The sequence below is a fragment of the Orycteropus afer genome, unplaced genomic scaffold, assembly GCF_000298275.1.
Source record: "Orycteropus afer afer isolate SDZICR_OR568_19922 unplaced genomic scaffold, OryAfe1.0 scaffold00093, whole genome shotgun sequence".
Lineage (NCBI taxonomy): Eukaryota > Metazoa > Chordata > Mammalia > Tubulidentata > Orycteropodidae > Orycteropus > Orycteropus afer.
This window is the reverse complement of record NW_006921680.1, coordinates 5,461,818-5,472,502: the sequence shown is the minus strand read 5'-3', so window position 1 is coordinate 5,472,502 and position 10,685 is coordinate 5,461,818. Positions and strand designations below refer to the sequence as shown.

At 36.2% G+C, this 10,685-nt stretch overlaps 1 protein-coding gene and 1 pseudogene across 1 annotated transcript in view; one reads left to right on the top strand and one right to left on the bottom strand.

Annotated features, from left to right (window-relative positions):
• The window catches only part of MCTP1 (multiple C2 and transmembrane domain containing 1), an 894,856-nt gene that overhangs the window by 406,622 nt on the left and 477,549 nt on the right, over positions 1 to 10,685 (bottom strand). The gene's annotated exons all lie outside the window — the stretch shown is intronic.
• Positions 1,309 to 2,340, top strand: LOC103198391 (annotated as a pseudogene).

Below are 10,685 nucleotides of genomic sequence, written 5' to 3'. Positions count from 1 at the left end.
ACAACAACAACAACAACAACAAAGAATCTAAAAACTAGAGCAAAAAACAAATAGTCTCTCTTCTATGTAACAATTTTCCAAATATTTGAATAAGGTTATCAGCATCTCATAATCTTTAAACTTAATACTTTCCAATCCCTCTCTCACATTTCTCTATTCTTCTCACTACCTAAAATGCTCTTGATTCATTTCAGCTTATTAAGCAATCTTTTAAAATATGGCCTTCAGCCAAGGACATACTTCTTAGTGAAAGGCTCTTGGCTAGGAACTTGAGTTAGCAAAGAGAACTGGGAATATTTAAGGTAAAGAGCTAAATAAACTTATGTTTAGAAGAACACATGAGCATGCTATACTTTTAGGAAATCTATGAAAACCCAACAGTTGACATAGAGAATTTGTGTTGGGGATAAATGAGAAATAAAATTGCTCAATAGAAAATATGAGACCTGTTAATGAAGAGTTTTGAATGCTAGATTAAAGAATTTTGCATAATTATAAAGGAAGCAATGTGTATTTGAATTTTAAGTTGAAGTTTAAAATCTAAACTACAAAAGCATTCTTTTAAATATTGCTATCTAAAAAAGAAAAACAATGGATATACATGGTTGTAGAAAACTGAATTCTATTTTAAAGCTGATAGACTGCTGTATTAGTTTCCTTGGTGCCATAACCAAATACAATTTTGCTGACTAAAAAATAACCAGACGTTTTTTCTCTTATAATTCAGCAGGGTAGAAATCTTAAATGAGGTGTCAGCAGGGTTGGCTCCCTCTGGAGGCTCTGCAGAAGAATCTGTTCCATGTCTTCTCCTAGCTTCTGGTGGTTGCCGGTAATTCTTGGCTCGTAGCTATGTCACATATATATATTTTTCAACAACATAAATGGCAGCTATACATGTGGACCTCACCAAATGGAATACACAGGAATCAAATCAACTACTTCTGTGGGAAGAGGTGATGGAGAAGCTCAATATCATTAGTCAAAACAAGTCCAGGGCCTGACTATGTAACAGACCATCAACTATTCATATGCAAGTTCAAGTTGAAGCTGAAGAAAATTAAAACAAGTCCATGAGAGCCAAAATATGACCTTGATTATATCCCATCTGAATTTAGAGACCATCAGAACAGATGTGATGCGCTGAACACCAATGACTGAAGACCAGTTGATGGGATAGCATCAAGAACATCATACATGCAGGTAGGAAGGATAAAGCACCCTTAAACCCTGAACTTTGCCCTGCCTAGAGAGGGCTTGTGACTCCACACTGGCAGAAGAGTTTTCCCAGTCCTGTAGGGGAAGGCCAGGATGGACAGGCTCCTAACCCACAGAGATTCTGCAAAATTCATTGAAGAAAACAGTCAGGATGTGTTCATTGACAGGGCAGGTGTGCAGCGTGTGGCAGAGCTGCTGATAGTGAAGACCTCAGGGCCAGAGCTGCGTGTGGGAGGGTGGAAGATGCTTCCTGAGCTGAACCCCACAGTGGCCAATGAGCCTGCGGTCACCTCGGTATTTCTAATGGACATGCTTAATTTCTACTTCAGGACAGAGCATGATGAGCACAAGTGTCTGGTGGGATACAAAGGGAAAGACGTACAATGTGGATACTGGTCTCTGTGCGCCACAGTCAACCGAGCCCTCAAGGAAGGCATACCAATAACCAGTGCCTCCTACTATTTCACAGTGACCCTGGAGCAGGTTCAGCATGTATTCCTTTCTGACACAGATGCCACCATGCCTTTGATAGAGGAGAGGCATCAGATTCTCAGTGAAATCAGGGAAATTCTGTTTGAGAACTTTGAAGCCTTGTTTCTTAATTGTGTCCAAAAAAGTAAGAAAAAAAGTGCACAAAAGTTAATGCACCTAGTAGCTGAAAGTTCTCCTTCTTACAGAGATATAATTCAGTTTGAGGGGAAAAGGATTTCTTTTTATTAACAGGCCCCGATCCTTGTGGCAGATACATGGAGTGTGTTAGAAGGAAAAGGAAATGGCTGCTTTAAAGACATCTCCAGTATCACCTTGTTGGCTGACTATAGATTACCTCAGGTTCTTTTCCATCTTGGGGCCCTGAGATACTCTAATGAACTACTGAAGAAGCTTCTTAAAGGAGAAATGCTGTCATACAGGGATATGCAAGAGGTAGAAATCAGAGGGTGTTCAGTTTGGTGTGTTGAGTTGATCCAAGATTGTCTTTTGGAGCTTATTGGGGAAAAAAAAGGGTGAAAAAACTAGTGCAGAGATCAATTCCATTCTTCTGGATAATTATGGGAATATGCTCACGATCACAGAGCTGACATGAAAGGGATCTCATTTCATTCCACACATTGTATATATTATTGACCTAAAGTGTAAACTGATGCAGAAGGACTCCCCCACATTTCTCTATCATATAATCATTTGTACAGTGTACAATTTTACTTTGATATTAGAAGAGGATGCCACAGATTACAGGAACAAGAAAACATGTCCCCACTGACATGTCACTAGCTTTATCCTTTGTTTGCTTGCTTAGTTTTGACTATATTTACCTGAGGGAATTGTAATACTTTCACTTTGTAAATCTCAGATTTCTTAAAATTAATCATGCCTTATAAAATCTGATTAATCTTCAGTGAGAATGTTTTAGTCATCCAATTGACGTCTTTTCTTAAGATGAAGTAATTTTTATATACATCAATCATTTGATAATAAACAAAAGAGAGAATGGGTAAGGTTTTTGATGTATGTATGCCATTGCTCTTATAAAATCAATCTTGACTGTTTGTAAAATCAGTCTTGACATTTTATTTTAAACTTATTTTTATTAGTAATGATATGGGTTTTGCACATGATGCTTTTTAATTTAGGATATGTTTGCCTTTTGTTTTTTTTTCTTTTCTCAGAGTAATTACATTAGAATTGAATAAAGTTTTTTTTTTTTTTTTTAAAGTGTGTTTTGGGTAAAAGGTTACATAACCAATTAGTTTCCCATTCAACAATTTATACACATTTTGTTTTGTGACATTAGATGCAATCCCCTCAATGTAACAGCACCCTTCTCACTTTCTCTCTGGGTTCGCTGTTTGCATTCACCATTTTTCCTGCCACTTCTTGCCTTCAAAACTTTGTTTTGGGGAAAATGCTGTCCTTTATGTCTCATGTGGTTGATTGTTCTGAGGGGCATGTGCCTCATGTGTGTTACTGTTCATTTTATAGGCTTGTCTATTTGGCTGAAAGGTGATCTCTGAGAGTGGGTTCAGTTTCAGGTATGAAGGTTGGTTAAGAACCATAGTCTCAGGGGTTCCACCAGTCTCTATCAGACCATTAAGAATGATCTTTTTTTTATTTTTGAATTTTGTTCTACATTTTTCTCCCACTCTGTCTGGGACCATCTATTTTGGTCCCATTCAGAGCAGTTGGTAGTGGTAGCCAGCCACCATCTAGTTTTTCTGGTCCCAGGCTACTGGAGGCTGTGATTCATGTGGTCCATTAGTCCTTTGGACTAATTGTTTCCTTGAGTCTTTGATTTTCTTCACTGTTCTTTGCTTCAGATGGGAAGAAAACAAAAGTTGTATCTTACATGGCTGCTTGCAAGCTTTTAAGATTCCAGTCTCTATTCATCAAAGGAGAATGTAGAACATTGTCTTTATCCCAGTTGATCTAGATATCCCCAGATACTATAGTCCTAAGCCCTAAAGCTCAGTGACTCAGTCCCTCAAGGTGTTTGGTTATGGCTAAGACGTTTTTATAACTTTGTCCCCTGTATGCTCTACTATATACCTCATATAACTACGTATATGGAAAAATACATATACATATAAATATGTATATGGAAATATCCTCTGCCAAACCTATATATTCTTGTAGGTGTACTTTCATATGCCATCCCATACTGTTCAGCTTACATATCTACCTATGTATCCATTTGTAAATTATTGCTTGTAATTAGTATTATTGCAGGATTATAATAAGAGTCCTCCCTTCCCATCAAAGAATGTTTCTTTTTGTGTATAGACCATTTCTTGACTTTTTAAAATAGTGGTCCTATAAAGTATTTGTCTATTTATTATTAACTTATCTCACTCAGCATAATGTCTTCCAGGTTCATCCATATTGCGAGAAGTTTCAGGGATTCATCCTTATTCTTTAACATTGTGTAGTATTCCATTGTGCATATGTACCATAGCCTTGTTTATCTGTCCATCCATTGATGGGCATGTCGGTTGTTTCCATCTTTTTGCTATTGTGAATAATGTTGTTATGAAATGGGTGTGCATATATCTATTATGTCATGGCTCTTATTTCTCATAGATATACTCTTAGTAGTGTGATTACTGGATAATTTGGTATCCCTATTTTGAACTTTTTAAGGAAGCACCATACTGTTTTCAACAATGGTTGTACCATTTTGCAGTCCTACCAGCAGTGTGTGAGGGTTCTAGTCTCCACACACTCTTGTCAACATGTTTTTTTTTTTTTCCATTGCTGTTATTGCTGGGGTGAAATGATTATCTCATTGTGATCCTGATTTGCATCTTTCTAATAGCTAATGATCACAACCATCTTTTCAATGTATCTGTTGGCTGCTGAATGTGCTCTTTGGTTAGATGTCTATTTATGTATTTTATGTATCTGTTTATGTTTTTTATGTCTGTTTATGTAACTTAGATGGCTGCTTATAAGCTTTTAAGACCCCAATCTCTACTCACCAAAGTATGATGTAGAACATTGTCTTTATGTCAGTTGACCTACATATCCTCAGATACTATAGTCCTAAACCTTCAAGCATATTGACTTTTAATTGGATTGTCCTGTATTTTTTTTTTTTGTTGAGTGAATAAAGATTTTAAAAAATTTTCTAAAAAAAAAAAAAAAGATCATCCATGAAGAAAGCAAAATGTCATTAAAAAGATGGGAAAGGAAAAAAAAGACCAAAATGGATGTTGGAAAAGACTCTGAAATATGCTCCTGAATAGAGAGTAGTTAAAGCTAGTGGAAGAAATCATCAGATAAAAGAACTGAACAGAAGATTTTAAAGGGTGGCTCAAAAAGACAAAGCAAAGTATTATAATTTAATGTGCAAAGAACTGAAATTAGAAAACTCAGCATTTCTCAAGCTGAAAGAAAAATTCAAGTCTTGAGTGGCAATATTGAAGAATTCTATGGGAAAAACATTGAATGATGCAGAAAGTGTCAAAAGAACATTAAGGGAATATACAGTCAGTGTGCCAAAAAGAACTGGTTGATGTTCAACTGTTTCAGGAGGAAGCATATGGTCAAGATGCAATGGTATTAAAGGAAGACATCCAAGGTGCACTGAAAAAATTGGTGAAAAACAAGGTTCCAGGAATGGAGGGAATACTCACTGAGATGTTTCAACAAAAGGATGTAACTCTGGAGTTGCTTACTTATTTATGCCAAGAAATTTGGAAGACAGCTACCTGGCCAACCAACTGGAAGAGATCCATGTTTGCATCCATTCCAAAGAAAGGTGATCCACAGAATGTGGAAATTATAAAACAATGTCATTAATATCACACATAAGTAAAATTTTGCTGAAAATAATTTAAAAATGGTTACAGCAACTAGTGGACCACATGAACCTCAGCCTATATGACCATGAAACCAGAAGAACTAGTTGGTGCCCAGCTACTACTGTCAACCACTCAGAAAGGGATCTATTCAGGAGATTCTGGATAGAGTGAGAGAACAATGTGGAAAAAAACTCAAAATCATAAAAAAGACCACGTTCACTGGTCTGATTGAGCCTGGTGAAACTCCCAAGACTATGGTCCCTATTTACCCTTCAGGCCTGGAATTGAACTCACTCACATGGCTTCCAGCCAAACAATTGACAGGCATATAGGGTGAACATTTACACCAGGCAGATACACTCCTTAAACTGATCAATCATGGAAGAACAGAAGGGCAGTATTTGTGCATGGAGATAGCTCAGAGGGCAGGAATGCACAGGAAAGGACAGAGGGAAGAGGTCACTACAGAGAGGCAGGTGGGAAGAGAGCTGTTACAGTGCATCAATGTCATGAAACAAAATTCGTATAAATTGCTGAATGGAAAATAAATTTGCCTGTAAATGTTCATTCAAATCAAAATAAAATTGAAAAAAAAAAAAATGGTTGCAGTGGTATATTGACAGGGAATTTTCAGAAATTCAAGCTTGATTCAGAAGAGGATACGGAATGAGGGATATCATTACTTATGTCAGACAGATCTTGGCTGAAAGCAAAGAATACCAGAAAAATGTTTACCTGTGTTCTATTGACTATGCAAAGGCATTTCACTATGTGAAACATAACAAATTATGGCTAACATTGCAAAGAATGGGAACTCTTGAACACTTAACTGTGCTCATAAGGAACCTGTCCATAGCTCAAGAGGCTGCCATTCAAATAAAACAATAGGATACTGCATGGTTTAAAATCAGGAAGGGAATGTGTCAGGGTTGTATCCTTTCACCATACTTACTCAATCTGTATGCTTAGCAAATAATCCAAGAAGGTGGACTATATGAAGAAGAAACTGACATCAGGATTGGAAGAAGACTCATTAACAAGTGGTGATATGTAGATGACACAACCTTGCTTGCTGAAAGGGAAGATGACTTGAGGCACTTACTGATGAAGATCAAAGACTACAGACTTCATTATCGATTACATCTCAACATAACAACAACAACAACAACTCACAATTGAACCAATAAGCAACATCATGATAAATGGAGGAAAGGATTGAAGTTGTCAGGGATTTCATTTTACTTGGATCCAAAATCAACACCCATGGAAGCAGTAGTCAAGAAATCAGATGTCATAATACACTGGGAAAATCTGCTGTAGAAGATCTCTTTAAAGTGTTAAGGAGCAAAGATGATTTTTGAAGACTAAGGTGCACCTAACCCAAGCCATGGTATTTTCTGTAGGCTCATATGCATGTGAAAGCTGGACAATGAATAAGGAAGACTGAAGAAGAGTTGATATCTTTGAATTGTGGTATTGGTGAAGAATACTGAAAATACTATGGCGTGCCAGAAGAACAAACAAATCTGTCCTGGAAGAAGTGCACCTTTAGAAGTGAGAATGAACAGACTTCATCTCACCAACTTTGGTCATATTGTGAGAAAGGACCATTCCCTGGAGAAGGATATCATGCTTGGTAAGGTAGAGGGTCAGTGAAAGAGCTGAAGGTCCTCAACAAGATGGATTGACACAGTGGCTACAACAATGGGCTTAAACACAGCAAGGATTGTGAAGATGGCACAGAACCAGGTAGTGTTTTTGTTCTGTTGTACATAGGGTCATTGATATATGGCCTTTAATCCAGTGTCATCTCACCTTAACTTAACTAATTACATTTGCAAAGACCCTATTTTCAAATAACATTCTGAAGTTCTAGGTAGACATGAATTCTGAGTTGAAAATATTTCTCCCAGTAGAGTTGCTTTTATTTTATAGGATTATAGCCTAAAATACAAATAAATTTCCATGATTTACCCAATTTTATAGTAATTACAAATATAATTCTTTGATTTAATATGAAAACAAATTGCCTGAAATATAGTAGATAATTATTAAACAATATAATATTAATGAATACAAAGTATATAAATATTTTGAATATTAAATGCTACCTTAAAACTCTGAAATATTCTTTAATCAATCAGAGTGCACTTGATAAAACTTTATAATAGAGATGATTAACTGTTCATCAGTGTACCATTTGACAGGAGGTTTGAAGTAAATAATATATTCCTAACATTCTAAATATTATATCAAACATTTATGCTACTCTGGGATAGAACTAATTAAAATCTCTCAATGTTAGCATTATTTTTTGCTTATAAATCTCCAAATCTTCTCAGTATCAGGAAATAAGTATTCAAGAAAATGTTGGTGAAAAAATGACCAGATTTACTAGTCAGATAGAGGATGGTGTTATCCTTTGGGCCTAGAAATGGACTCACTTCTGTGGATAGGCTCTCAGCCCAACAGCAGAAAGACCTACATGCAGAACACCTACCCCAGGGAGATATACCCATCTACCCTAGGGAGATGCACTCCTTAAATCAATCAGCCATGAGATAGCAGAGGGGCAGAACAGGAATGCATGGATAAAAAGGGCACACAGAAGGGGAGTCACAGGGAGGAGAGGGGAGGAGAGTATTTTGTGGCTGGGGATTGTTATTGGGCCATGAAATCAAACATATGTTAACTATTGAGAGTAAAATAAATCTGCTTTGTAAATTTGTACCCAAATCATAATAAAAAAGAAAGTATATATACAATTGTGTTATTATTCATCTAAGCTATGGAAACTGTATTTTCTGGATATATATTAATATGTTGTTAAATTTCTTATAAATATTTCATGCAAATTGATGCTTGTTTTTAAATTTTATTTGCATCATATGTTTTGAAGAACTACAGTTTAAGCTTGCTTAAGTCAATTGCAAAAGAAAAAAGAAAAAGTTGGTGACTTTACAAAAGCTATCATCTTCATCAGAAGCTATGCTGCTGCAGCAGTTAAAGCACTCAGCTGCTAACTGAAAGGTCAGTGGTTTGAATCCACCAGACCCTGAGGAAGAAAGATGTGTCATTCTGCTTCTGTAAAGATGGCAGTGGAAACTATGGAGCAGTTCCACTCTGTCCTACAGGGGCACAATGAGTCAGAATTGACTTGTCAGCAGTGAATTTGGTTTTGGTTTTATCATCTTTATAGTTGGTGAGAACCTGAGCACTGGGCACCAGAAACGTTCATGAGTAATAAATGCAGGTGGATAGCTTTCCAACTAAGTACCTTCTTTTGACAGTGCACAATAGCTCATCTTTCTTTAATAACATAGACCAGTAAAAGAGACCATTTAATGGTCAATATATAATATTAGCATCACTCACTGTCATTGATAATTGAATAGAAATGCCACCTAAATTGGGACAAATGATTTGAAACTCTAGTTATTAATGGTTTAAATGTTTGTTTTTCTTGAAATAAGATCCATTTTTTATTCTTCCTTCTCTTTCAATTTTTTACACTTATATAATGTCTATTTGGAAGTGCAGTACAGAGGTCAGAGGCTCTACCCAAAGGACTGGTAACAACATTACCATCATCAAAATATCACAGATCTATAAATTAGCCCTGTTCTGAAGTCTTTATTTTAAAAAAACAAACTCCAGATCCAAGCCCTATTGTCTAATTATTCATCAATTTGTGATTGTGACAGCTATGTCACAAATTCTGCATGAACAGGTCTTGTTTTTATCTATCTGGCTCTATAGTCAGAATGAAAATTAAAAAGTATTAAAAAATATACTAAAGAAATACAGGGTGCAACTATCATTATTATATGTTTTTTTTTTCTTTTCCTTGCAAGGCTGGAAGGATATTCTGTCCTGATTTAGTTCTTCCACATTTAGCTAACTACTACTTCTTTTCTGGTTTCTGTGTTTTAAAGCAGAGTTTTGGCTTGTGCCATTACAGACGTGTGCTAAACCCCAGTTCTCAATCATATTGTTTTACTAAGAATATAATTGAGCTTTTTTTTTTTTTCTTCCCTTCCTAACAACAAGTAGATCAAACTGTAAAACATTCTAACACTATGCTTAGATACACTTGTGGTTGTTATTTTTATTAAAACTGTTAACACTTATTCAGTGTTTACTATGTGTCAGGCATTGTTTTGTCACTTTATATGTCTTAATTCTCTGTGGGATCACCTTTTTTTTTTTTGTGATTTTATACAATATGAATTTTTATACTATATTATTCTACAATAAGAAACTCCGGTGGTGCAGTGGTTAAAGCATTCAGCTAACTAAAAGTTTGGCAGTTTCTCCACAGGAGAAAGATGAGGTAGTCTGCTTCCATAAAGATTTACAGCTTTGGAAATCCTATGGGACAATTCTGACCTACAGGCTTGCTATGAGTCAGAATCAACTTGATAGCAGTAGTTATTTTTTCTTTTTTTAAATTATTATATAACAATTGATAGTCATAATTACTACTGGTATCATGATATGTATCATCAACGTTGGGTGCAGAGCTATGCTGCAGAACTCTCAGTTTGAAAGATACTTCCTAGCATTACCAAAGCACTGGCCATTGCACAGAGTAGGGGTTAAGCAAATGCTTGTGGAAATTGGTTTTCTAATTTTTTTTTTCCACTCTTCATGCTTTTCTGTATTCTCATAAGCCCAGTATTTTGAGGAGTTCTCATGACCTATGTTGAAGATCTATTCTGGAAAAGGCTACATTTAAAGAGTTTCAAGAAAGAGTACAAATTGAAAGTAGAATCTGTTAAAAACTAATTGGCACAAAGAAAAATATTCCAGGGGCAAAGTTTGTTGTTGTTGTTAGGTGCCATCGACTCATTTCCGACTCCTAGTGACTTCTTGCACAACAGAACAAAACACTTCCTGATCCTGTGCCAGCTCCATGATCGCTGCTATACTTGAGCCCATCATTGCAACCACCATGTCAATCCATCTCATTGAAGGCCTCCCCTTCTTTCGCCAACCCTCCATCCTACCAAGCATGACATCCTTCTCCAGTGAATGGTCCCTTCTGACAACATGACCAAAATAGGTGAGACAAAGTATGGCCATTCTTGCTTCCAAGGAGCATTTCAGGTGCACTTCCTCCAGGAAAGATCTGTTAGTTCTTTTAGCAGTCCATGGTACTTTCAGCATTCT